The following is a 6,825-nucleotide window of genomic DNA, read 5'->3' as shown; positions in this document are numbered from 1 at the left end:
TGCATGTTTGCCAGTATCTCAGTTCCATGTTCTAGTGCATGAGGCTCAGTGTTCTCAGTTCATCAATAAGCTTCCTCTCAAATTATACAGTAACTGTTCAGAACCCCTTTGTTTTTCTTGCTAAGCCTTTTAGTTTAACTGAAAAATAATGAACTCTCAGCCTAGAGAAGGCAACAGGAAGAAAATGTAGATCTATTCTTAATGTCTTCTAACTGCAGCCTGTGTGAGAAGTTGATCGAAAAATCTAGTTGAAGGAACAGTAGCAGTGCATCTGTCTCTTTTAGATGACATTGGAATAATTAATTTTATGAAAATGACTTCTATTGGAGGTTAATTTATTTTGGCTGACAGTCACATACATTAGCAGACATGTCTAATGCTGCAGTCAGTCTGAACTTTATTTAGAATAGTTTATTTATATCTTTGGGTGATTTCCTTGCAAAGAGATGAAAGACATTCAGGATCATCAAGCTTGAAGATTTTTTTCCTAGTTAAAAAAAAAAAAATAAAAGAACAGACAAAACAAAAAATAGAACTTTGAGTACTTGAATGCTTTGACTTTCAGATGTGAAATTATTTCATTTCCTTCACCAAATAATTTTAAGCAGTTCTTTCATATGAGATAGTGGAGTTCTTTGTACAGTATGCAAACACACCGTGTCTGCTCTTTTCTCACTTTTACTGGTGGGTGGATACAGTGACTGGTAGGCCTGTTGTGAAAGGTCAGAGTATAAAATAGTGTTAGATGCCCCTCAGATAACACTACTTATCTGTTCTGACTGTAATTGGGTGTTTATGACCATATCATTTGGAAATAGTTCACTGACAAGAAAATGACCAAGCACAATAATATGATATGTATGGTTTTATTTGCTGAGATATGATAGAATGAAATGGCGCCATACTTCATATAAATATTCTCAAACTTGGTTTTTTTCCTAGTATTTGAATATGAGGAATACAGCTCTAGAAGATAACTACATGGCCTTCTTGACTTCCAAGATCATGAAACGAGTGTAGTAGTTTCTGAATGTGTATGATACAATAAGAGTTTTTCCGGAGATAGTTGCTTCACATGCTTTTCTGAGCGTCTGGGTGGAGGGAGGCCACTGTAATTTTAAAGGCTTAATTTTAAAGCTTTAATATAGGTTATACTTTTGTTTTAACTCACCCTAGCTAACCAATGAAACAAAATCAGCACAGTCTTTGTTTATTTGGGGCAATGCTTGATCTCCTTTTGTGTGGAAGGCAGGTGGTCAATCTCCATGTAGAGAGAGGATGTGTTTATAAATATGCCATGATAGACCCAAAAGAGGGTTGTTGCCTGTTTTGACCATAATATCCACTTTTCTCATATATGGAATGTCTCCTGATACTCTGTCCTTCTCAGAGTTGGAAGTCTAGGGTTATCTGATTAGATTTGGGCATCTTGTAGAATGGAAAACATGATTCCTCCTACTCTGGCATAGAAATATGCTATATCACTTAATTTCATAATAATTTTCTGTGGCTTGGATCCAAGTCTTGGATGGAGTTTATTAAATTTAATGACATCTACTTGTGAATGTGTCAGTGGTACAAAGTTAAATCGTATTTGCATGTAATCTGGGTTGAATGTTGTTTCCATTGCTCATTCTACAGAAAGACATTTTGGGGCAAGAAGATAAAGATCAGACATGGAGAAGTGAAAGAGAGCATTACTAAAAGTTGATGCAGCCATCAAAAAGTTTAAGAATTTTCTCCATGTATTTAGAGAGTAACAGAGAGATTTTAGTACTACCAGACAGTGGGAGATAAGAAGTTCAGAAAAGCTCCTTGAACTTAAAGAAAATTAACCATAGGCCATTCCAGTAAGAACCTCAGAATTTATTCTGAGGCCAGCTCACCTCTATTGCCTTGGAGGAAACATAGAGAAATGCCTGCTCAATTATTTTGTAGCTGTATTACTAAGCATATATTGAAGTTGTATTTGCCAGAACTTCAGTCTGCGACCTCTGTTCATACAAACCACAGACAAATCCATCAGGAGGCTGGCTGACAGCCAGTCCACATGAAAACAGCTGGCATTCAATTAGAATATAAGTGGTGCATTTTGACTTGTTTCTGCATTGGCCTAGAAGAATGTTGAAGAAATATTAGTTCACATACCCAAAAATTTGGCTGTGAAACAAAGGGAGAAATTATCATTGGATTTAGAGTTTAAAGACCTTCCTGGCATGTGAATGACCTGTTGTACATGTGGCACTTTGTCACTAATATGTGCTAGAAGTATGGCTTCCATCTTATGGTTCTGTTTTGAAATAAGATGTGTCCAATTAACCCAGTTTTTCTGTCCCATATTTCTATCAGCGTGTATGAGTAAGCATTTGTACAAGCTGAATAATTTCAGGGGAATGCAAGGACTGAAGTAGGAATAATGCTTAAAGATACTTTTAACCAAAAATAATGATTCTTTAGTATCATTATTGCCTGTGTGGAATACATGCAGAGAGATTGTCCAAAGGAAGGTAACAAAGATGGTAGAAGGTCTAGTGAGGAACGGATGAGGAGCAGATGAGATCCCTGGGTTTGTTCAGCCCAGAACAGAGGAGGTTGAGGGGAGACCTCGTGGCCCTACTGCTCTTCACAAGGGTCACTGGGGGCTGGGGAAAGGCTTTTCACCAAAGTGTGGTGGACATGGAACAGACTCTCCAGGGCAGTGGGCATGGCCCTGAGCTGCTGGAATTCAAGGAGTGTTTGGACATAGGGTTTGGATTTTGAGTGGTTCTGTGCAGAGCCAGGGGTTGGATTCAATGATCTCTGTGAGGCCCCATCAAGCTCAGGATGTTCTATGAATTCAGAGAAATTCTTCTATTAGCACTTCACAGTTCTTTTTGCAACTGTGTGGCAGGCAGTGAGAGGGAGATCTAAGCTATTTATAAGATTTATCTTACTTTAGGTACACGTTTACTCTAATTGTGGAGAATACCTGAGATATTTAAATTCAGAGTGCATAACCAGATTCTCTTAAGACTTAGGAACTTGTATGTGACCCTGGCACTGGTATCTGCAAAAAAAAAAAAAAAGAGAAAAAAAGAAATTAAGCAAGGATATGTATTTCCAATTACAATTCAGTAGGTCAAATGATGGGTCAGCTGTTCAGTCTCATCAAAGACAGCCAAGATGAATGGAACTGAGTGTAAAGTTTGACTAATGCTTTCCCCTTCAGAGATGCTTTATCTACTGGTTCCCTTTGCTGCTGCCACAATGCTTGCCACACAGAGTTAACTAGTTTTTTTTATATTTATGCTGCAGTTTCTCAACTGCAGTTTCTCTGCAAGTTATAATGTTCATTCATCATGCATTCTCCTTGGTTAGTAATCTGAAGTAAAAATCAGTTTTGTATTCAAGGAAACTTTCTTTAAAGAACTGGTGATCACAATTCTCAGTATACTTCCATTTCTGTGGACTTTGCAGATTCTATCTCAGGTGTCCAAGGTCACAGAGGGGAGGGAAGGAGATAGACAATTCCAGTTCTGCTCTTGGTGAAGTGCTGTGTTGGAACTGACCTGAAAAAAAAAAAACATTCATGGAAAGCAGTAGGGTGTCAGTGCAACTCCTAAATAAACAAAAAAGAGTGTAACTATTGAAACGTGCCAAGTGCTAGCTTTTATCTCCTCTAACTGTAAAAGACTAAGTAGTGTTGCTGACATAGCAAGAACTTACAAACCCTCACTGTAGAGGCTGCTCATTAGCATGGTTGTTATGGCAGTGGCATGGCAAACATAACATTTAGCAAAAATCACAAAGCTTATAGAAACTGTAAAGTATATCACTCTTTCTGGGAGATACTTCAAGTCCTTGTCTTCCATAGTAGTCTGTGTTGTCAGCTGGCAATGTCATGATGATTTTCTAAGTAGGGTGCAGTTATACACAGTACAGCATATTACACTTGCTGAACTTTTCCTTTTTAAGGACTTCTTATGGAAAAAAAAAATCCATAACAGTGGAGACAGGTTTTCTTTTTTCTTCTTTTGCCCCTTAGTATTCATCTCCACTTCTCAGTTTTTCTTCTTTTCCTTGTCAACCTAATTATTTTCCATTGTCTTTCTTTAAGCTTTCCCTGAGTTTCAAAAGTATGGTTTTTCCAATAGAAATTTTGTCAGATATGAAAATATATCCCATGCAAAAACTGTTGGGTTTTTTGAGGATGGAGAGATACCAGCATACATTACAAGAATTTCTCCCAGTAAAAAAATACAAGATACTGCAAGAGCAGTAAGAGAAAGGTGACCTTTGAACCGAGAGGTGGTTTGTCTGGTTTCTATTATGTCTTAGGCTTTAAGCATAATGTAAGTCTACTTGCTTTTCCTTCCTCTAGGAAACCTGTGTCTTCCTTGTGAACTGCATCAGTCCTTCCGACCAGAAGGAATATATTCCCTTTGGGTTAATGTTAGCATGGATACTCCCTTACTGTCTCTGCACATTTAGAATAATACATGTTTTATGTCTGAATACCATTCTGTGCTTCAAAAGTACTGACAACATAAAAGCCGGAGCGATTTATAAGTGGCTGTAGAGCTCTGTAATTAAATTACAGGCTTACTATTTAGCCATGAAACTAAATATTGCTATTGGCTGTGTGCATTTAAAGACTTTCAGTATTTAGCTTCCAAGGACTATAATTTATAATTTACTTTGCAAGTGGAGAAAGTTTGTAGTTTGAGAAACTGTGTATGAAATCATGTTTGTGCTGCTGTTTGTGAAGGTGTAGTGGAAGAAGGAGAAGAAAAGGCATCAAGGTAACTTTTAGATGAATGGAAAAACCCATGGAGTATATATACGTAAGGTAGAAAGCTTTGTTTGTACAGTGCACTGTTATAAGTGTAATTCTGGAGTTGTCATTGCATGATGATACTCCACTTTTGTTAAGTAGTTTAGCTGCAGTAGGAAGGTTTCATGCTTGAAAAGATGCTAAAAGGCTTCCTATAAATTTTTCACTCAGCTTTATTAAAATATACATGTATGTCAGGAAAGTATACAGTGCACTAAAGAGCACTTAACAATTGACATAATTTTTTTGGTGTTAATATGATTATTGCATTTTAGGTCACCAATTATGTGAAAGTGAATGGAAGGATATTGCATACAATTGCCATTCAAAAAAACCAAGTTACTACTTGATCTCAGAGTTTTCACAATGCAAAATCTCTTCCAGTCATTTTTAAACAGCTAAGAATTGACATAACAGATCAAACTGAGTATTCACTGAAGACTCTGTCCTCTCTGACACTTGAAAGCATGATACTTATTGGTGGTGAATACAAAATGCACAAGGTACTTATGATAGCAGCTCCGTTGGCCTGATGTCTGAAGTATGTAGTCTTATATTCCTGATAATTAGTTTTATTCTAGCTGATGTAATTATGGATGTTTCTGTGTGAATGTCTGGTCCTTTGTTTGAATTTTGCTTATTGTCTTTTTGCCTTTTTCCTGTAGCAATGAGTTTGTGTAGCAAACGATTCATTTTAACAATTCCATAATTTAAAAGTAAGCCAAGAGATTCAGTGATGCACTGGGAGGGCCAGGGTTACGGTGTCATTTCCAATGGTAAATAATCCATGAGGGTCAATTAGTGAATGTCTGTTCAGTTATGAATTTTATCTTTAAGATCAATAAATTCTGCCTCAGTTCTCTAATTTGTATGGTACAGTTTTTCCATAATGTCACGATTTTTAGTTTACTTTCAGGGACAGATGCAGTGTTTCTTGTAACCTCCACAAGACAAACTGACAAGAAGAAATACTACTTAAGTAGCTTTGTACTCTATGTAGCAGAAACAACCTCAGCCTCTATTTTCTGCACGTTGCTGAGCTACTTTTCTTACTGAGGAGCCTGGGTTTTAATGTCCTACTTATGGGCTGGTAGTGAATAGTCAGCCAAGATCACCGTGTGTTGCTTACTGGACTTGTGGCACTTTTTATGTGCTTGAAAGCAGTAGCATGCTTGTAATAGAGAACAGTTTGACATAATGCAGACCAGTGCCAGGAATGCCAGAAGCAAAATGATGAGACTGTGTGGTAGATTAGGTTGGGAAAACATGCAAGTTGTTGCTATGTTTTTGTTTGTTTGTTTTTTCTGTCTGAGGGGGAAGAGGGATGGAGAGGGGAAGGCAGTGGTGGGATTTCTGTGTTATTTTTGTGGTGGTTGTTGTGAAGGTGGACAGCATCTACAACAAATGCGTGTCAGAGCACTATGTCCCCTAAGGCCCTTGAGTGACAGTTGTCCTGAGGGCTTAAAAAGTTTTGGCCATAAACAAAAACACTGACATAACATGCAGAAACTAAAGTTGGGAATGCCTGAGGAGTGTATCTGAGGCTCTAGCCCACAGATTTGTCCAACTTCACTTAGGAAGATCGTGTTTTCAGCTCACTGCTGTCCCAGATCACCCATGCACTTATAAAACAGGAGCAGATGGTTCCTTGTGTTTGCACAGCTGTCAGTACCAGTGGTAATAACAATAATGCTCTTTGCTTTTATAATACCTTCCATATGATGGTCCTACAGGGGTACGTAAGAGGCTAGTGTGGTTTTGTTGTTAGTTGGACTTGGGGCACACCTCCTCAGGGTGTCACTTCTCAAAGGTTTTCTCCATTTTTCTGTATCCCATCTCAAGGCAGCAGGGTAGACCTGGCTGCAGCTGTGTGTGGTATTTATGGCTCCTTGTTGCAGAGGTGCTTTGTGTTTGTACACAGTCTTTTGGTTGCTTTTCTTGCAATGTATTTTGATCATAGGTTATTTAAAGATCTCAAGTTCTACCTGTTGCTGAAACTATTGGAAGGATCA

This window comes from Meleagris gallopavo, chromosome 16, assembly GCF_905368555.1.
Source record: "Meleagris gallopavo chromosome 16, MGAL_WU_HG_1.1, whole genome shotgun sequence".
Classification (NCBI taxonomy): domain Eukaryota; kingdom Metazoa; phylum Chordata; class Aves; order Galliformes; family Phasianidae; genus Meleagris; species Meleagris gallopavo.
Note: the sequence above shows the minus strand (reverse complement) of the source record.